Source organism: Passer domesticus, chromosome W, assembly GCF_036417665.1.
Source record: "Passer domesticus isolate bPasDom1 chromosome W, bPasDom1.hap1, whole genome shotgun sequence".
Taxonomy (NCBI): Eukaryota; Metazoa; Chordata; class Aves; order Passeriformes; family Passeridae; genus Passer; species Passer domesticus.
The window spans coordinates 4,363,291-4,385,443 of NC_087511.1; the positions used below are offsets into that span (position 1 = coordinate 4,363,291).

The 22,153-nt window shown below is 45.3% G+C and overlaps 1 pseudogene; it reads left to right on the forward strand.

Annotated features, from left to right (window-relative positions):
• The window catches only part of LOC135289193 (zinc finger protein 462-like), a 92,336-nt pseudogene that overhangs the window by 20,822 nt on the left and 49,361 nt on the right, over positions 1–22,153 (forward strand).

The following is a 22,153-nucleotide window of genomic DNA, read 5'->3' on the forward strand; positions in this document are numbered from 1 at the left end:
GGTTTCTCCATTTAGTATGCTCACTCTAGCGATCATATATTTGCTATTGCTAACTTTCCCTTAGCACAGATTCTAGGAGGGTCTGTTCCATGATCTTCTCAGGCCCAGAGGTGAGGCTGACAGGTCAGTAGTTCCCAGGGTCCTCCTTTCTACCCTTTTTTAAGATGGGTACAATGTTTCCCTTTTTCCAGTCACCTGTGACTCCACCTGACTGCCATGAATTTTCAAATATCATGGAGAGTGGCTTGGCACCTACATTGGCTAATCCCTCAGGACTCTGGGATGCATCTCATTGGGTCCCATAGACTTATGTACATTCAGGTTCCTCAGGTGGTCGTGAACCTGATCTTTATTTACAGTGGGAGGGGCTTTGCTCCCCCAGTCCCCATCCTGCTGTCCACCCACTTGAGAGGTGAGGGAAGAGATGTTGCCATTGATTTCCTTCTTGCCATTTAGCTTGACCAGCAGATCTTGACTCAGCCATGCTGGGCTCATCTTCCTTTCCTGACTTGTTACACCTGAGGATCACTGGCTCTTGTGCTCTATGGAAGGGTCCCTTAAAGATCTGCCAGCTCTGTTCTGTTCCCTTGTCCCTGAGGGCAGTTTCCCAGGGGATTTCACTGACTGCCTCCCTAAAGAGCTAGAAGTTTGCTTTTCTAAAGTCCAGGGTCAACTTTACTCTTCATCTCACCCATATCCCTCAGTACTGTGAACTCTGCCAATAGATGATCACTGCAGTCCAGGCTGCCTTTCAGTCTTGATGTCCCTGATTAGCTCACTTGTGTTTGGTGATGATCAGATCCAGCATTGCATCCCCTCTGGTAGGGCCATCTATTACCTGGCTCAAGGAGTCTCCTGAATTGCCTACAGCTCACCATGCTGCCCTCCCAGCAGATGTTGGGGTGGTTGAAGTCCCCCAGCAGGATGCTGCAGTGTACTCAGCACATCTCAGTGCAACATGCCAAGGGCCCTTGCTATCACCCTGTCCGTCTAACCTGACTGTGTTGTCCCACAACTTGTAATGGCCAAACCTGATATTATATTGTAATCATATATTATGCTTGAGCTCTCCCTCAAAAGAAATTGCACTGTTGTTCTCTGGGTCAAATGCTTTCTCTTTCTGGGTCATAAGCTTTGACTCTCATTCTCTAGGCCACATTTTTTGGGACCTGTGTGATCTCTTGCTCTTTGGGTCTCTCTCCCCCCTCCCTTCTCCCATTTTTGGCACTCTTGTTCTCCCTCCCCTCTCCCCTGCCACACTCTTTTTTTGCCTTTTCTGGGTTGTGCTTTTTCATTCCCTCTGTGAGTTGCCTTCTATAGGTTGCTGACACCTCCTTTGGACTGTCGTCTTGCTCTCTTTCTCTGGATCGTGTGTATCACTCCCCTTACCCCCCCCCCCCTTTCTCCTTGGGTCAACTGTGGGCCGTATCTCTCTCTCTGGGCTGACTTCTAGTACACCCATCCCTTTTTTGACTCACTTTCTTCCCCTAGTCTGTATGCCTCATATTCTTGGCTGGCCTCTCATTCTCACTTCATCTCTCTTACCCTCCCCTCTTTGTGTGTCGATGTGTCTCTCACACCATTTGGGCATCTTTCTCTTTACACTGGCACCCCTCCTGATGCACCACTCTCTGGGTCTTCTCCTCTTGCACCTGCACTCTTTCTTTGCCCCCCTCCTCTACCTCTTGCCCCACTCCCACCCTCTTTTACCCTCCTCCCCTTCTTTCCTCCACCTCTCTTTCTGTCTCTGCTATCCATGCTCTTCCTCTCTCTGCTTCTTTCTGTCTGTCTCTCTCTGTGGTTCATCCTCTCTTTGCATCACTGCCCACCTCCTTTGGGTTGCCCTCTCACTCTTTCTCTGTGGGTCAACCTCTCTTGGGTTCTCTAGGTTCATGTCCTCAGGTTGGCCTTTATCTCAATTTACCTCTTGTTCATGTCCTTCTCCCCATCTGGGTATCTCTCTTCTTCTGTACCACCTAATCTCTCTCCCTCCAGGTTGCCACCTCTCTCCCTTTTGCTCCCCATCCTCTTTTTGGCTTGCCTTCTCTCTTCCCTCATCCTCCATACCCCAACTCCCACTTGGTTGATGTTTCTTGCCCTCATTTAATCTTTCTTCCTCTCTCTCTCCTTCTTTGTGGGTTACCCTCTATCCATAGGTTGCCATACCTCTCATTTGGGTCATCCTCTTGCTAATGAGAGGGTCAACTTCTCTGGTGCACTTTGTGTGTCTCTCTTGGATACCCTGTTTCTCTCTGGGTCTCATTCTAGGTCCACCTGCCCCTCTCTTTCTCTCTAGGTCTCATTCTAGGTCCACCTGCCCCTCTCTTTCTCTCTAGGTTTGCCTCTGTCTTTCTCTCTTGATTGCCCCCTCCATCCCCTGCACACCACCACCCATGTTGTGTGCACTCTCCCTCCATTTGGTTCCCTCTCCCCCTCAGTTTCTCTTCCTTATTGCCAATCATCCCCTATCCCTCTCAGTCACACAAGTTCTCTCTCTCAAGCTCTCTTTCCTTTTGGACCCCCCCTCCCTTGTGAGTTGCTCTCTCTCTTTTTCTGGGTTGAGCCACTCCTCTTTCTGGGCCATGCACACACTCTCTCTCTCTCTGGGCTACACCCACTCTTACTGGACTATATCTGCCATCTCTCTCTCTGGGTCAAGCTCTCACTTGCTCTGAGTCATGGGTGTCCCCCTCCTTCAGCTTACATGCTTTCCCTCCCTTCCTCTTTCTGGCTCTTGCTCTCTCTAGGTCACACTACTGCTCCCTAATTTACACACACACCCTGACTCACATGCTCTTTCTTTATGGGCTGTTCTTTGTTGGTCACACATGCTCTCTCTTTCTGGATCATGCCCCTTCCCCCCATCATGCTGTCTCCCCCATCATGCTCTGTCTCTCCCCCTCCTCCCCCACATCACATGTTGTCTCTGTCTCAGTCTTTGTGGGGAATGCTTTTGGTCACATTCTCATCTCGGTCACTTCCTCTCTGGGTCATGCTCTATGTCTGCCTGGTTCACACACCCCCTCTCTCTTCCTCTCATCCACATTCTCTCTCACTGGGTCTCTGTATCATACTTTTTCTGTGTCTGTCTCTGGGTCGCATGCACTTTATATCTTTCTTCAGGTTGTGTTCAATCCATTTCACACTGTCTCTCTGGGCTGTGCTTATGTTCTCTCTGGGACACGTTTGCTTTCTATTTGTCTTGGTCATACTCCTTTCTCCATGCCATGCTCTCTCTTGGGCCCACACACACTCTCTCTTTGGATCACATGCTCTTTCTTTCTCCATCTGTGTGTCTCTTTGGGTTGCGTGTGGTCTCTCTCTGGGCCAGTCGCATGCTCTTTTGCAGTTTCTTTGTCATGCACACTTTTTCAGAGGATGTGGTCTCTGTGTCATAGGTCTACTCTGAATTGGGATCATGCTGTGTCTTGGACAGATGCTTGCTTACTCTCATTTTAGAACTTTCTCCTTCTTTACAGCTTTCTCTCTGGGTGTCTCTTTTACCTGTTTTGTTTCCAGTAAGTTCTTTAGCAATATATCCTATTGAATAATAACCTTGTGGATATTTTTCATCAGCCTTCCAGTAATACAGTGCTTCTGTGATTTTTGTTAATTTAAAGGGTTTTTTTGTCTCTCTCTTGTAGATATTCTGTTATTTTATTTATTCTTATGGATGTGCATCATGCCCATACATTTGTTTAAAGTGCCCTGGCAGTTCTAAAAATCCAGGTGTCTTCATGTCATATGACTATTCATGTCCATTATCTTTTGGGGAACAGTCAAACTCCATTTATTATAAAATGTGTTTTTGCATAATAGCTAGAGTTGTTAAGGGATGTTAGAAGCACCTGCCTCCTCCAGAAGTTCCAGTCCAGGACTTCCTCCTGCCCAGCCACTAGGACCAGTGGCTAGTCCAGCCTAAAGTGTGCTGGCAAATATACCACCACCACCCCTCCCCACGAATGCTCAGTTTGGGGAAGCCTAGCATCAGTCACATGGGCTGTGACCGTCTCCAACAACTGATACAGAGCCTCTTGCTCACCTCACTCACACCAGTCCCTCCTAGTAGCTGGTTGTCAAGACACACTCTGTTCCCACCCTAGTAACTGGAGGTTAAAGACTGCTACTTGCACCAGTATATGACAGCACAGGCCAGTGCCATCTGCACCCCCAGTCTGACTCCAGTGACTGGCACCAGATTCCACTCACACAGATCTCATCAGTAGCTGGTACTTAGTCCCTACAACACACATATATGCAGGATAGAGTGAGATTACACAGTGCTATAGCTAAGAAAATATTTAAGAAGACAGGACAGACTGTGATCATCAGATGCAAGGCTGTCAGACAAGTGTACTGACTGGCTCTGTTTTACCTGTGTCTGGTCCCTTTTATGTAGTGTTACATTTTAGTTAAATGGTATGTTCTGTCTCACCCCTTGAAAATGTACGGTTTATTCCAAGCCTGTGATCCTCCCCTGAAGTATCATGTATCTGTAATCCCATTGGCCCAAGTCTTATTCCGTGCCCACTTTGAATCTCCCTGCTAAGTTGTGCGAGGGAGACGACACTCCTCTCTTGGCCCTTTTCTCCCTAAGCTCTCCCTCTCTCCCCCTCCCTCCCCCTTCCCCCCTTCTCCCTCAGAAACCATGCTGCTCCTGGGGGTGGGACCCTGTTATGGTTTGAGGTTGGCACAATGTTAGTGCTTCTTATGAAAATATATTTTCTTTAGTGGTTTTTGTGAGATGTGATTAGGAATAGAGTAAAGCAGGCTCTAACTTAGGAATAAAGGAAACAAACTTTATTAACTACAACATTTAAAAAGGAATCGACACAAAACTAAGAAAGAAAACTCTCTAAATACATTTCTCCTCCTCCCCCCTTTTCTACCACAATATGAAATAACAGTATAAATTTCTACACTGTCACTATCTCTCAGATAATCAATTTTTGAGTTCATAATCACTTTTTAAATAATTAACTTTTAAGTTTATTAGTGAGAGAGGAGTCTTTTTGTACTATAGGTTTTTTTCTGGAAATACAATTGAAACTTCTTGTGTTTTCATGTCACTCGTGGCACTGTTTGACGAACGTTTGTCTTCGTGACTTCTTTTCTCTATGTCTAGTGTTTTTATTACTGCACATGGATTAGGACTGCTTTTAGGGTTGTTTTTTTTTAAGGATGCCTTGCTCAGTTCTAATAAAAGCAGCAGTTTCTTAACTTCGGGACACTAGTTCTTTTTAAATTTCACTTTTTGGGGCTGAGGGGCTTTGTGAATAGAGATTTTTTTTTCTGAAGATAGAGGGCATTTCACACTCTTTTTAGTTGTTTCTGGTTTTACTACTGTTTTACTGTACTCTTTTTGGCTTTAAGTTATTGCTTTTTTTTAAATGTAGTTTTTGTGTCACAGGAAAAACATAGATTTGTTTATGGTCATATAAGAAAGAGTTTAGCTTAAGGCTATTTTATAATTTCTTCTTACTTAGGATTCTTCTCACTTCTTTTAATATCTCTTACTTGTACTCACTTTCATCATATTTGTTTACTGCTTCATTTCTTTCTCTTCATTTAGATTTAGGAGGATTACTATTTGTAAGGTTTTTGTTATTTTAGAAAGGGGTTAAAATTTTCACTTCTGTTTGTTTAGAACTTTTACAGCAGCTGGGCATTTTCTTGTGCTGCATTTTTTACTTTTTTTTTTTTGGCCGACCGTGCTGCCAGTCTATGATATTGAATTTTAAGGCAGCACAGGCATTGGCTTTCTCTTTCTATCTCCTGGGGGGTAGGAGGGGGTTTGATGTTTCTTAGGGCTCTTTTACTTTTTTATTTTGTAAGGTTTTTACTTTTTTTTTTTTTTTTTGTTTAAGGTTTTGGTTTACTTTACTTGGCTACATGGCTTCGTTTCTTCTACGCAGCCCCAGCTGGGCAGGGGAGCTTTGATTTTTTTAAATTGACTGGAACTAAGAGAGAGTTTTCTTGGGAGTTTTTGTTTTTAACTTCTTGTGTTTTCAGAGGTGGTCCATACTTTCAGTGGCTAAACTAGGTGTCAATATTTAAATCCAAGCACTGATTGGTTTGACCACAACCTCCCAAAAATACTCACTTCCTTCTTAAACTACGACAGACCCCCAATAAACCCTCATCTAATTAGCACCCTCAGAAGCCGTGTGGAGTCTCCTTGCCTGCTGGCTGTTATCAGCGAACATACAGCTTAGGGGGCCCTCCGGGGACTCCCTGGGGAGCCCCCTCAAACGAACTGCAACACTTTTATACCACTTTCTGTCTGCCACCCTTTTTGTTCTTCCCTGCTCTCCCTTCCCCCTCTCTGTCATCTCATGAGTTACATAGTTCTATGGATTCCTGCACACCTCCAAGTTCTGTATACAGGATCCCTTCTGGTTTTCAGTCTTATCAGTTGTAAAGTCCAGGTTGATCTTCCTGTAAGTGGAGCCTGTGGTTTCTTGGTAGTTAATCAATTAGTGTGACTGGTCAGGTGTATTTCTTTGTCACTGTCGCCATGTTTGTTTTGTCAGGTCTGTTTCTGTATATTTTTGTTTCTGGTTTCCCCCTTTCCCCCTTGGTTTCTCAATTGACAATATCCCTGATCAGATAACCTTGCTGGAATAAATATTCTCACACTCTTAGTGTGATTGATCAGGTTTGGTTCTCAGCACGGAGTCCCTTATCATTTTTCAGCCAGGCTTGTGTCCCCAAATGCTCTTGTTTCTGGCTTCTTCCTTTTCTTATTACCTTTTTTGGTGTTGAAAAAGGCCCTTGACCAGATACCCTTAAAGGAACAACTCCATACAATTTTCAATGTACTACTAGCTATCATACCAGGTTATCTATTAATAGTGTTTCTCACATGAAAGCAGCAACCTGGTGTATGTAAGATGCTTCATGTCTAGCTTCAGGATCATTTATTCCTCCAAACCCCTTGCACAACTTGCACTTTTGCACCTCTGGTTCCTATATCAAGGCCATACCTTGATTAATCCTTAAACCTTACTTTTAATGAGACATCTGGTAGGCTATATATCAACATTTACTCTCGTAATTGCAACAGCTCACAGTTTTGGCAATTTTGGTTCCTTTTGGGAGGGAGCTTCTTTAGGCTGCATCTCCAGTGCACTGAGGTATTTGCAGTCTAAGACTTGAACATACAATGTGTTGTGGCCTAGTTTTGGTCCTCAGGAGTTGCCATATGAGACAGTTGAAGTATATGGGGAATCATCTGAAAACTGATGCACTTTGTCTTCCATTTGGTTATGATGTGTCCATGGACTCTTACCATGTTGCTATTTGATGAATGCTTGCAGGACAATTTCTTACTTTTATGCTTCCTCTAACTTTCTTAACAACACTTGTAATTTCTGACTAAATGCACAATGTATTTTTATCTCACTTTTTTCACACCTTTATCATATTTTTTTCACATTTTTTACATGTCACTAACACTGGAGTTGCATTAACAAACTGGCCTTCCATCCACATCACCTTATTCAATAAATCAGGATCAAACAACTCCATAAGTATTGTATCAAATTGCAGCAAAGTCCCATTCTACCTGTACTTTTCCATAAACACTGTCACATTAATCAGTCCATCATATATGCTTTATGAAAACCATTTGTTTTATCTTTGTTAACTAATGATACCTCTATGTTAATAATATTCAGGTGCAGAACGTAATTTGAAAACATGTGACATTTTGTTTCAATATTTCAGACTGATCTTTTTCAGATACTCCAATGTGGGTTTCTAAGAGTCTGTATTTTGTCTGTGATTAGCATAGGTGTTTTGGGGGGAGGTATTTTGATAGAGAATGATTGCTAATCTCTATGTGCTTGTTATGACTGGCTGTGATACTTTTTTTCTCTTGTTCTCTTTTTGTTCCTTTATTTCTGATGTTTGAAACCATTCTGTTCTAGAACCTTGTTTGTTAAATTTGTTGAGAAATGGAAAACATTTTTCTGCCTTTTTCATAACCAGAGTTCTTATTCTTCCATTAGTGTTCATGAATATGTCACTCCTGTATTAGTTTTGTAATTTTATGTACAACTTCCATGTAGTCAGTGTAGCCCTTTTACCTGGAAGCGGCACTTCCAGAACAATTACTTGCCACACATATAACATCCTATTACTTACACTGGACATTTCACTTTTTCTTTCAGGTGTTGCCATGCTTAATGCAAAACAAGTCTTATCTTGGAAATTTGTTTCCTATTGTAGTCTTTATGATTTTGAATGTATTTGAAACCAAATTCACTGCTGTTCCTTATTTCTCTTCTTTCACTTATTTTAATATTTTTCTATAATATGCTTTCCTATAGCTCTATAAATATGTACTGCTCTTGGTATTGCCATGTCCACTTCTTGTAGTAAACCAACTTTGACTTAGTTACTAGTTCTATGGAGCTCGTTCCTACCTGGAAGCAGGTTTCATACAAGGAAAATGGGATCCTGCTTGTATTAAGTGCAGGGAGTTTGTTGGCTTTTAGTATTTTGTGGTGGTGTTTTTTTAAGAACCTTAGTTAACATTTTATAGTCTCCTGGTTTACTTAGTAATGACTCTGGATGTGTTGCATGGAAAAACACAGAGGACTTCACCCTTGCTTTCCTCCCAAAGAAATTTGGAAATGCTCTAGTCAAGCGGCTCCTTTTTCATCCAAGACTTCTCTTCTTATACCATGCAACACAGGCATGCTAAGAGTCTGGTCTTTGTTTTCTTGCATCAGTCATTTAAGAAGGATATAGAGTTGTCAAAAAACAAGACTTTGGTCCCAAAGCAGGTGTCCATACCTGCAGACTTCAGACTTTCAACAGGGAGAGGCACGTAGCTTGTTCTATTTGGAATAAGTCTTACACTGAAGGAGGCTATAGGAATTTTACCACTGAATTCAGCAGGAAAAGAATGCAGATCCCATTTTGTTTCTCTTGTGAGCTGATGACTTGCCTGTATTTTGCTTACCCAGGTGAACATGCCTACAAATGTTCTTCCTGCACATTTTCCACCATGACAGTCAACCAGCTAAAAGAGCATTCCTTGAGAGTGCATGGGAAAGCACTGATACTACCAAAACCCCATGTTGTCAGCCTCTCAGCTTCACTTGGCTACTGCACCTCCAAGAAACACACTTCTGCTGAAGAGGTCAAGGACTCTAATGGTAAGAGGTGCCTCAGAGCAAGAATGTAACTGTCTAAAATACTACTTAATATTATTAATGTTATTATTTTAAAAAATTAAGGCAGCAATTTAAAAAATCCAAATTTGTATGAAAAGCAAGAATAAAGGTGGTGTTCTAATACTTGACCTACAGTTGAATCTCACCAGTTTATTCTTTACCAACTTATCCTGCCAATAGCTGTCCTTTGGAATAAGTCAAGCTGACCTTACTTTTCAGCAAAGATTTATAACACAGGAAATTTTAAATGGCAGAGCTGCCATTAAAATTCAGTGAGAAAGAGAGCATCTAATTCCATTTGAATTTCTAAAAAACACTCCTTTATCTTGTTATCAGAGAAGTTTAGTGAAGCCACAAGATTAAGTGTAAAAAAAGTACAGGGAATAGCTAGACAACTTTCTGTTTTATGGCTTTTTCTGGAAATGAGTGTGTACACAGATCCTGATGTTTGAAATACAGACAGATGGCTTATTTTTAAGCTTTGCCTTGTATTTAGCTTATGGAGTTTCAGTGCTTCTGCTACAAATGAGAATCATGAGGCAGTTTTAGGCCACTCACAATAAGAAAGACATTGAGGGGCTGGAGTGTGTCCAGAGAAGGGAATGGAGCTGAGGAGGGTTCTGTAGCACAAGGAGTGGCTGAGGGAGCTGGGGGAACTCAGCCTGGAGAAAAGGTGGCTCATGGGGGACCTTCTGGTTCTCCATAACTCCCTGACAGGAGGGTGCATGTTGAGAGCTTTGTAACAAGCTGGCTCCGAGCTAAAGGTCACAGTGAGATTAATTTGACCGAGATAGAGAATGAGGGGAGTTGCCATTCCAATTAAACTGTGTGTCCTTGTCCCACGGGATGAAGTAATGCACAAAAACAGGTGGTAAAGCAAAACAGCTTGGGAAAGTAGTAATAGTTGCCCCAAAACAGCACGTAGATAGCTGATAACTAATTAGCCAATGCTGAGCTGGGATTTTGCACTATGCATGAGCTAATTAAAAGGTGTATAATAATTGGCGATTCGGGAATAAAGACGAGAATTGTAGATCATCATCTGGTGAACGAGTCTTCCTTCTCCGTCAGGTGCAGCCAGGTGGGGGTCAGGCTCTGCTCTCGGGGAACAAGGGACAGGATGAGAGGAAATGTCCTTAAGCTGTGCCAGGGAATGTTTAGATTAGATATTAGGAAAAATTTCCTCCCTGAAAGGAATGTCAAGTATTGGAACAGGATGCCGAGGGGTAATGCAGCTTTTGGGTCTTTTGGGGTCTCCCAGACCCTGGCTGCCGTGGGTGTCCAAGACAGAGAAGTCCAATTAAGCACAACCTGTCCAGGCCCCTCAGGCAGGCTCCAGAGCCGAAGGCAGTCTTAGCAAGCTCAGCACTTAAGTGAGATCAGCTCTTAGTGATTATCAGCTCATTAGTGATTTTAGCTCTTTCACTTGCTAAGTGCCTTTGGCAGACCCAGGGAGAGAAAGCAGAAGCACTGTGTGAGGTTCCACAGAGATGTCTTTATTGGTATCTTCTGTGAAGGGTCCCAGTGACAGCTTTTCTACCAAACTGGGCAGGAATATGGGTTTATATAAGGTATAGGAGTTTTAGGAAATTGTCCAATAGTAAGGGTCGAGGCAAAAGTGACCTATAGTCTTACAGAGAGATAAGCAAGGGATGGAAGGCGGAAGAGGGGCTTCTTAGGTCCAGTCATCATGACTAGGCATTTCCTATCTTAGGCTGATGACTGCCAGAGAGGCCTTGCAGTCCCTGTGCCTGCTACAGAGGGGGGTGATGCAATCACCATCACTGGAAGTGTTCAAAGGGCATGTGGGTGTGGCACGAATGGACATTGTTTAGTGGTAAACACAGTGGTGCTGGGTTAACTTTGGAATCAATGATCTTAGAGGACTATTCCAATTCATTAATAATTCTATGAAAATGTTTCAAAAGCATCCTTGACAGTACTTACTGAATTCTAAAAATGCATATTAAATAAGACTTTTATATTAATCTTTTAAATGTCAATTGTGTTCAGAGGGGCTAATTTTATTTCTATTGTGATTATTTTAATTTTTCTTTTTTTTTTTTTTTAATATAAAAGCAGTCAGGGCATAACACTCTTTTCCATTATAGCTTCTTTGCATCATCATAGCAATGTAAAGTATCCATAGGATAAATGAGAATTATTTTCTGTGATACATGAAGGAACAAGACCCACCAGCAGAGAGAGAGTGAATCTGAGGTTTATTCAGAAGCATCAGTATATATATATCTAGTCCTAAGAGGTTGTTTTTTTTTTGTTACAGCTTACATGCGTAATCACAGTTCTACAATAAATCTGTCCTCTTGGCATCTTCTGTTGTTCTTTCCAAAGCCATGGTAAAGCACTGTGAAGAGTGTTCAGTTCTATGTTGACGTAGAAGTAGAAAGTCATTTGTCCAGTTCTGTCTCAGGTACACGCTGTCCAGAGAGATGTTGCTGGTGCTGCTGGCACTGCTGTTGTTGCTCTCTGTTTAATTCTTTCCTTACACCATCATCTGTTATCCCAACAATTTTCAAATTTTGTTTTTAAATGTTCATCCATTACAACTTCTTCATACGGTATGGTTCTTTTAAAGTTTTGTCCTCAATGTTACATTACATCATTCTAAATCGTGTTTTGGTTTTTTTGTATCCTCCCCTTTATCCCAGTTTAGTTTAATGCCAGAATGTTATATTCGAGATCAGTGATGTGTGGCATAAAGTGAACAAATGTCTATAGTCTTGGCAGACTTTGTATGACATGCCAATTTTTCATCTTTGTAGTGGGTTGATGCTGGCTGGATGCCAGGCACCCACCAAAGCTGCTCTCATTTCCCTCCACAGCTGGACAGGGGAGAGAAGATATAACGAAGGGTTCATGAGTTAAGGACTGGGATGCATCACCATTAAATACCATCATGGGCAAAACAGGTTCTAATTAGAGATATGACTTAAATTTATTGCTAACAGAATCAGAGCTGGATAATGAGAAAAGAAACCCTTAAAAACACCTTCCCCTCACCCCTCCCTCCTTCCCAGTTCTATTTCCTACCCCAGCAGTACAGGTAGATGGGAATGGGGGTTATGGTCAGTTCACCCATTGTTTTCTCCTGCTGCTCAGGGAGATGAGTCATTTCCTTGCTCCACTGTGGGGTCCCTCCTATAGGAGACAGTTCTCTGTGAACTTCTGCACTGTGAGTCCATCTAATGAGCAGTAGATCTCTGCAAACTGCTGCAATGTGAGTCTATCCTATGGGCAACAATCCTCCCCAAACTGCTGCAGTGTGGGTCACTCTTCCATGGGGCACAGTCCTTCAAGGACAGGTTTCTTCCAGTGTAGGCTTCTCTCTCCACAGGCCTCCCATGGGGTCACAGCCTTCTCTCAGGCATCTACCTGCTCTGGTGCAGGGCTCCTCCATGGGCTGCGGGTGGATCTCTACATCCCCATGGACCTCCATGGGCTGCAGGGGCACAGCACCTTCACGATGGTCTTCACCACATGCTGCAGGGGAATCTCAGCTCTGGTGCCTGGAGCACCTCCTCCCCCTCTTTCTCCACTGACCTTGGTGTCTGCAGAGTTGTTCTTCTCACATGTTCTCACCCTGCTCTTCTATGGCCACAATTACAAGTGAACAATCACTTTTTTTTTCTTTCTTCTTAAATATTATCATAGATGTGTTACAACAATTTCTAATTGTCCCAGCAGCACATCAGTCTTTGTAGTTGCCAGGGAGTGGCTCTGCTGGACATAGAGGAAGCCACTAGCAATTCCTCACAGAAGCTACCCCTGTAGCTCCCCTGCTACCAAAGGTTGGCCATGCAAACCTAATACAGTCTTCCCACTCTCCACGATGTTGCCACTCACAACTATATGCTTTCCCACCAATGTATGAGATGGTAATTTTGAGTCCCATTGAATTTCAGTAGTGATTATATTCCTAAATCCCATAGACTGCTACTAAATCTCTCCATGTTGAACATTCTCTTATTTATATTTTAAAGCATTATTATGTCGTGGTTTGACACTGGTCCAAGGCCAGGCACCCACGAGAGTTGCTTGCTCATCCTCCCCTGCTACAGCTGGGCAGCGGAGAAGGGGAAAAAAATTAATGAAGGGATCATGAATTGAGATAAGGACCAGGAGAAAACACTCCAAGGGCAAAATAGGCTCACTTTATGTCTGGAAAGTGAATTTATTGTTAACAGAATCAGAGGAGGATAATGAGAAGTAAAATAAGCCATTAAAACACCTTTTTCCCCCCAGCCCCTCCCTCCTTTCCACCAACAGTGCATGAAGATGGGGCATGAATATTTTTGAGTCAGTTCATCGCCAAGATTTTCTTCCACTGCTTCAGGAGAGGAGTCCTTCCCCTGTGAGACCATGGGGTCCCTCTCACAGGAGGCAGTTCTCCAAACTTCTCCAGTGTGGGTCCACTCTCACGAGCAGCAGTCCTACTGCACCTGCTCCAGCATGAACTCCCCCCATGGGCACAGTCCTCCCAAAACTTCTTCAACGTGGGTCTTTCTTTCCATGGGGTACAGTCCTCCAAGGATAGGCTGCTCCAGCCTAGAAGTAGGGGCCCTCTCTGTCCACCGGGTCTTCCACTGCACCACAGCCTCCTCCAGGCATCCACCCACTCCAGCATGGGCACCTCCCCCATGGGCTGCAGGTGGATCTCTGCATCCCCCATGGACCCATGGGCTGTGGGATTCACATTCTCTGAACCTGAGAGAAGCAGTGAGAGAAGCAGTGAAAAGAATGATCAAAATAATTCTTATCTCATTTGCTGCTCCTGTGTTGTGCCAAAGTAGAATGCAATATGGAGATTGTTTACCCAAAGTGATGGCATTTTGTTTCCTTGGCCTATCAGGGCCAAGTGTGTGTCCAGACTGTCGGTCAGGAGACAGTCACAAGATTTTGTTCAGTTGAGTGCTTATGCAGTTTTAGTTTAGATATAGTGTAATATAGTATAGAATAATATAGTATAATAAAGTAATTAATTAGCCTTCTGATATCAATGGAGTCAGATGCATCATTCTTCCCAGATGGGGGATCGCCTGCTTTTTACAATAATGGGCTGCTGGGGGACAACCTGCTTTACCATGGTCATCACCACAGCCTGCAGAGGAATCTCGGCTCTAGAGCCTGGAGCACCTCCTCCTCCCTCCTTCTCCACTGACCTTGGTGTTGCCAAGTTGTTTTCCCTCACATGTTCTCACCTCCTCCTCTTTTCTGACTAGAAGCAAAACTGTGTGACTTTGTTTTGATTTTCTTCTTAAATATGTCATCACAGAGGTGTTACCAACCTCTCTTAATAGCCCAGTTTTAGTCAGCAGCATGTCTCTCTTTAGAGCCATCAGGGCTTGGCTCTGCTGAACATGGTGGAAGCTTCCTGCAGCTTTTCACAGGAGCCATCTCTGTGGCCCCCCTGCTACCAAAAACCAGGCCGTGCAAAACCAATATATATTATTGTTTTAAATTATTATTATTTGTACAGTCCTACTTGCTTTTTCACATATTTTGTGGGTTTTGGTGTGATCCTGCATCTTGATTTGTCTTCACAAGGATATTTTTATCACAAGAAGAAACCGTTTGTTTTCTGCTTTTTTCTTGATGTTTTTCTGACACTTTCTTGTGTTTATCTCTTTATGTGAATCCATGCATGCTAAATTAAATAGCATTCCAGATGCTTTCCGTCTCTTTAGGACTTCTCACAGATCTGTGATGCCCTGGGTTTCTACTTGGTTTTGCATTCCCATTTTTCCTCAAGAAGTTTTAAATACTCATTAAGATGTGTACTCACTCCATTTTGCTCTGAACTCAGGAGTTAAACATCTCCTTGATGAGTTTATTTTGTCAAATAAATGCTGATCTATCTGACTCTGCATTTGATGTTCTAGTGTGGATTTACCAGGAAAGTATGATTTTTCCAATTTTATCTTCCTCACTCCCTGTGGTCATTAAGATATTTCTTTATTAGTATTTTTCAGATATAATATGCTTTCTTTTCAGTGAACTCAAACCATCAAGTCTACTGCTTTTCTTAGGTAATATTTTTCCTTACATTCCCAGCTCTGCTATTACAAGCATTTAAATACATGTATTAGTTTTGCCTAATTGAGGATGGGTTTAAATACTTTTTTCCTTCTAATTTTTTGACTGCTTTTCTGTTTCTAATACTTAAACATTTTTGTGTGTTATTCTGAATTGTTCTTCTGGCATGTTTTACATGGGTTGTTTTTAGTGTTTAACTGTTGTATCCATGTCCACTGTTGGCTTTTAAAGTATCTACAAATAGCTAGAGCATAACTTGACTCCCAAATAAGTTTTCTGCAACTGGATGAGAAACTTAAATGTTTTTTTCTTTTTGAAATTATCATGCTTTCTCTTCTTTTAGGACTCTGACACACATTTCATAATTTCAGTGTAGCATGTGATGAAAGATGAGCTGGAGGGGAAGAAGGCTGGCCTGGCTGATCAGAGAGCTTTTTCTGGAACTTGGGGAAAAAATAGAATACCAGTTTTGGAATGCCTTCTTTGCCTCACTCTTTAATAGTTAGACCAGCTCTCCTCAAGGTACCCAGGCCCCTGAGCTGGAAGGCAGAGATGAGGAGCAGAATGAAATCCCCATAATCCAGGAGGAAACAGTTAGTCACCTGCTGCTCCACTTAAACATGCACAAGTCTATAGGGCCAGATGGGATTCACCCAAGGGTACTGGGGGAGCTGTCAGAAGAGCTCACCAAGCCACACTCCATCATTTATCACCAGTCTGGGTTAACTGGGAAAGTCTTGGCTAGAGGTTGGCCAACGTAACATCCACCTACAAGAAGGGTTGGAAGGAGGATCCAGGAAACTACAGACCAGTTATCCTGACCTTGGTGCCAGTAAAGGCTATGGAGTAGACCATTTTGAGTGTCATCATGTGGCACCTACAGAACAACCAGGGAATCAAGCCCAGCCAGCATGGGTTTAGGAAAGAATGGTCCTGCTTGACCAACCTGATTTCCCTCTATGACAAGGTGATTCACTTAGTATTTGAGGGAAAGGCTTTGGATGTTGTCTACCTGGACTTTATTAAAGCCTTTGACACCATGTCCCACAGCATTCTTCTGAAGAAACTGGCTGCTCATGGCTTGGAAAGGTTCACTCTTCACTGGGTAAAAAACTGGCTGGATGTCCAGGACGCAGATAGTGGTGGGCAATTGTCGGAACCCAGGACATCTCTCTGGATGCCCTGGATGGCTGAAAGCCCTGGCAGGGGTTCGAAGACCCTGTCAGGAAGCCAAAGACCCCTCTGGCTTTGAGTTTGACCCATGGAGCAAATTACCAATGTTATATGAAAAATTACAAGTCACAAAAGTTTAAGTAGCATAACAGTAGTTGTCACAGGGTGAAAGGTGGAATTTTGAAGAATTTCACTATGGGGGTCTAGGGACAAGATGGAGGGATTTGGGCGTTGTCCTATCCTTCTTCCTTCTTCTTCCTAGCCTCCATCTTCTTGGTGATGGTGGCATGTTGGGATTGGTTTAGACTTGAAAGTCACTGTCTAACATAGATGATAGATATTGGAAAATAACTGTAAATATAGAATATGTAGTTTGTAGTATAAAAGACAACACCAGCCCCGAAGGCAGGGAGTGTGTCTCAGACCGACCTGCAGAACAGACCTTGGCAGGCCAGACAGAAAATGTTTTAGATAAGAAATAATAAACAACCTTGAGAACGACAGCCAAAGACTTCTGATTTCTTCTCGGACAGCTGGGTTGGGGAAAAGAGACTTTCAACACACCTCGGGATCATCTCAACCAGAGAGGGAACCCAAGAGGCAATGGTGCCACATCCAGTTGGGGCTGGTCACTAGTGAGGTTCCCCAGGGCTCAGAATTGGGGCCAGTCCTGTTTAATATCTTTATTGTTGATATGGACAAGGGGATCAAATGCACTAATGCGCACCTCGGCTGGGTTTCGGGGTATCCCCAGCTGGCTGCCGCAGGTCCGAATAGCGCAGTCTTGTTCAGGACAGCCTGCCCAGGCTCCCAGGCAGCTCCCAGCCGCAGGCAACCTTAGCAAGCAGTTCAGCTCTTAAGTGATTTCAGCTCTTAGGTGATTTCTAGCTCTTTGCTTGCTAAGTGCCTTTGGCAGATGCAGGGAGAGAAAGGAGAAGGCTGTATGAGGTTCCACAGAGATGTCTTTATTAAAGTCTTCTGCAAAGGTTCTCAGGAACAGTGTCTTCTGTCAAACTGGGCAAAAGTAGCTCTTTATATAGGGCACAGGAGTTTTAGAAATTGTCCAATAGTAAGGGTTGAGGGGAAAGTGACCTATAGTCTTACAAAGAGATAAGCAAGGGTCTGAAGGCGGAAGAGGGGCTTCTTAGGTCTAGTCATCATGACTAGGCATTTACTATCTTAGGCTGCTGAATGCCATGGAGGCATTGCAGGCCTTGTGCCTGCTACAATGCACCTTCAGTAAGTTCACAGATGACACTGAGTTGGGCATGAGTTTTGATCTGCTGGAGGGCAGGAAGACTTTGCAGAGGGATCTGGACATGCTGAATTGATAGGCCGAGGCCAATTGTAAGAGATTTAACAAGGTCAACTGCTGGGTTCTGCACTTTGGTCACAATAATGCCCGGCAGCTCCAGGCTGGGGACAGAGTGGCTGGAAAATGCCTGGCAGGAAAGGATCTTTGGGTGATGCCTTTTTCTCTGGTCCTAAAAATATGAGTCAGATACAGTAAGGGTGATAAAAGGGGGTACCTTTATATAAGGATCCTCAGGTGCACAGCTTGTTAGGTTGAAAATGCTGAAGATGTACCCACTGCATGACATGTGTAACAATTTTTATAGATTCTGCAAATTAGCATATCTGACAAGAGCCCCCAAGTAGCAGCCTGCCCAGTGAAGTAATTCCCTGTCCTAGGTTGATAAGGAAGTGAGTTTTTCAGGAAGTTGTGGTCAAAACCAATCAGTGGTCAGATTTGAATATTGGCACCAGGTGTGGCCACTGAAGACATGGACCACCTCTGAGAACACAGGGGGTTAAAAAGCAGAGAACTCCCAGGGGAACTCTCTCTTGGTTCTGGTCAGGGTCAGTGAAAGAGGTCAGGCCTCCCCTGCCCAGCTTCGGGCTGGGCGGGGGAGGGCAAGACGTGGCCTGGGGTGAGGTAGGCAGGAGCCTTGGACAGAGAAGGGAGGGGTGAAGGCCCCTGCAGGATGGAAGGGTGGAGGAACACTGAGAGGCATCAGGCAGCCCCCCGCCCTGCCCCCGGGAGAAAGAGAGAGAGAGGGAGAGAGCCTGTGCCTGTGCTTCTGCCACCTTGAAATTTGATATCCTGTGCCAGAAGCATGGGCCGAAGGAGAAGGGGGGGGGGGGGGGTGCGGTGAGAAGGTGCCCGGCTGCCGTGGGAGTTCTGGGTGGGCAAAGCCGAGATTTTAACCCTTTTCTTGGATAATGGAAACCTTGCAAATACTGATCCTCCTGGATCTAAATGCAAAGAGACACAGAGATTAAATAGAAGGAAATGGGCAAGTGTGACAAAAGTTCATGCAAGTGAAAGATGTCAGAAGAAGTTGAGAAGAATCCTAGGTGGGAGGAGATGATGGAGTGGCTTTTGGCTGGACTCTTTTCTTGTATAGCCATGGACAGATCTTTTTTTTCCCCTGTAACACAGAGACTGCATGTAGGGGGAGGCAATGGCTTGCAGCCAAGAGAGTGTGGTGATGTTATGTGAAGGAGTGTGTGAACAGAGATGGATGAGGAGGGTGTGGTGGTGCCCTCTGTCTTCAGTGAAGAAGATCTCTGTTCTCGAGACCCCTTGGCTCCAGGGGGTGAATTTGGGGGGGACTGGTGTCCCAAAAGTGAGAGACTATTGCTTTTTTGGAACTGGGCAAAGCATTCTTAAAAGGGGAACCCTAAAAGCAGTTCTGGTCCATGCACAGTGGTGATAGAAATGGACATGGAAGGAAGAGGTCGCGAGGGCAAATGTTCTCTGGACAGTGCCATGTGTGACATGGAAACACAAGAGGTTTCAACTGTGTTTCCTGGGGAAGCCTATGGTACAAGGCTCCTCTCTCCTTGATGAACTGAGAGTTGATTATCTGAGGGGTGGTGACTGGATTGAAAATCTAAGGTGTGGGAGCTCAGTACATCACTCCGGATGTCCAGAGCTACCGAGACAACCCTTGGGGGGCTCGGAGGCCCTGGAATGTTGCCAAAAGTACCTGGTGGCTTGACTTTGATCCTTTTAAAGAAATGACACCTGAAGGTGAGGAGATGAGAGAATTTCAGGTCTGAATGGTGAGGGGATGTTATTCACTTGTTAGAACTTAAGTTAGAATGCACTGTACAGGGGGGTTTTATGTGTTGTACAGGGGGGTCTAGAATTCTGTACATGGATCAGGAGTCCCAAGATGGAGGAATTTGGGCGTGCCCCGTCCTTCTTCTTTCTTCTCCTTGGCATCCATGTTCAGGATGATGTTGGCATGTGTGGATTGGTTCATAGAAAGAGTACACTTGCCAACAAGGGCAGAAAGTATTGGGAAGTAAAGGTAAATATCGAATACGTAATTTTCATTATAAAAGAGACAACCGCCTAGTGGGCGGGAGAGAGTGCCTTTGGCTGTCTTGCTGATCAGACCTCGGCTGGACAGACAGAAAATCTTTGTAGATAAGAAAAAATAAACTCGACTGAAGACCTAAAGCAAGAGTCCAGACTCCTTCTTCGAGAGCGCGGCCTACCCAGAACCACTTTTTCCCGTGCTGGGGCAGAGACAAGCAACAGCCGACCCCGGCATCTGGCGTCCCTGGGTGGGCTCGAAGGGGGGCCCGAAGGTGGGCACGAAGAGCGACAGCTCGAGCGGAGAGCCGAAGAGTGAGCTGCAAAGAGAACACCCAGGTGGGCAGCACCCGAGCGGGCAGCTCCCAGGCGGGCAGTTCCCGGAGCTGGACTCATTCCCAGGAGAGCACTGATAACTCCTTGGGAAGGCAGCCAGAAGAGTCCGAAGAAGCAGCAGCCAAAGAGAGAACACCGCACTCCACTTCTCCCGAAGAAACCTCGTATCAGAACAGCCCGGATCGGAATCGGAAAGGCGCCTCCGAATCCATCTCCTGTGACCTGCTGGACGGGAACCGGGAGCCTCCAGACTGCTCTGACGACACAAATTCGGTGAGAAGGTCAAAATTAAGAAACATGGGGAACACACTCACACAGGAACAAATAGAAACATTGTCAGCCTTACAAGGCGTGACAGAAGCGTACGCAGAGGGGGTTTCTAAAAAGGAGCTCAAAGAGTTATTATTGTGGGTCAGATATAATTATCCATTTGCAGAAACACATGTGTTGTTTGAGGTGGGCTTTTGGCAAGAAGTTAACAGACATTTATATTTTTTAGCTGCCAGAAAGGAAGAGACGGCTTTCAAGCTGTTATCTCCAGCGAGAATTATGTTAGAGGCTATCTCTGCAAGGTGTCGGAGATCAGCCAGGGAATTAGGTTCCACAACTCCCACAAGGGCGGAGAAAAAAGAGCATGGCTCGGTGCAGAGATTGGCTCTGGTTCCAATTGGCCCGGGGGGGACAGCTCCCGAGGGAGAGGAGCAAGGGGAAAAGGCACTGCTTTCAGCCCTGTCATCCCAAAGTCCCAAGAGACCTCCAAAACGCCCTGAAACCCCAGAAACTGAGGGGGGTTCAGGCTCCGATTCAGACGCGAATACAATCCCAACCCCAGAAGAGCTAAGATCTTCACCCAGTGAGATCGAGGGGTCGGGGACAATTGTTCCTGAATTTCGAGTCTCGAGGGACGAAGGGGCGGGGGAGGCGGAAGAATCGGGAAGGGGGGTCCGCGGGGGATTGAAGGGGGATGGGGAAACGCTTTCTCGCGGCGGCGCGGCAGCAACGGCGGCGGTCGCGACCGGCGGGGGGGGGGCGCGGAAGCGGTGGGGAACACGAGTTTTGGCACGGGTTTTGGGGGACCCACACCGGGGGTGGCGGCCTTGGCGGGCGCCGTGCCAAAGACGCACGCGGGGGGCGAGACACGCGGGACATCCGGGAAGGGCTCCCAAATCACAGCGTCCACGTCAGACGCGGGGAACAAGCTCGGAGCAGCCGCGGAATTCCAAGCAGCACCCGTAAGTAGACGTAGGGGACGCACGGCGGTGACGCAGGACCCGGAAGTCGAACCGCGGCGGTCAGCTCGCATCGCGGAGCAAACACGGGCACGGGCGAAGCAGGGATCGCACACACGGGGACGGGGTGTGGACACAGCATCAGAGAGGGAGGAGTCGGGGACAGACACTGGGGAGGAGACATCAGAAGGGGAGCGGGACGGAGACAGTGACGTCAGTCCAGGGGAGACGGGAAGCATTCCCGAAAAAGCGCACACGCGAAAAATGCGGACGGAGCGCGGTCGGGGGCGGGTCCGATCCTCGGTGACGTCTCGGGCGAGGAGGGGCCGATCTCGGGGCTCCGTGTCCCGGGGCTCCACCCCTTCTCCGGTTCCGGTTTCCTTGATTCCAACCCCTGTGGTTCAGACCACTCCCATCTCAGGGCGGTGCTCAGGTGTTCAACCTCCATTGCTGGCTCAGTCAAAATCCGTGCAGGCTCAGGTTCCACAAACACAACTGCTGCAGCCAATCGATACGGCTGAGGAGCCGATCGAGCTCGTGACGTCATCGCACCTGTCCAGGCAACCCAGTGGGGGGATGACCGAAATGCAGGGCAGAGCCACAACGTTATCTCGTGGCAGGACTGCAACCATGCAGCAGTTTTTTCCAACAACATATAAAGGGAAGGCAACGTTAAAGAAAACAGTACCACAGTTAGAACTTAAAGATACATTATACGAGGATCAAGGGCAAGAAGAAGACGTGATACGAATCGCAGCATCAGAGGGAATTCCGGCATGGATGTTTTCAGCAGCAGAAGCAAGAAAAGGATATATGCCATCATTTGATGCGATGAAAAGGATGCAGAC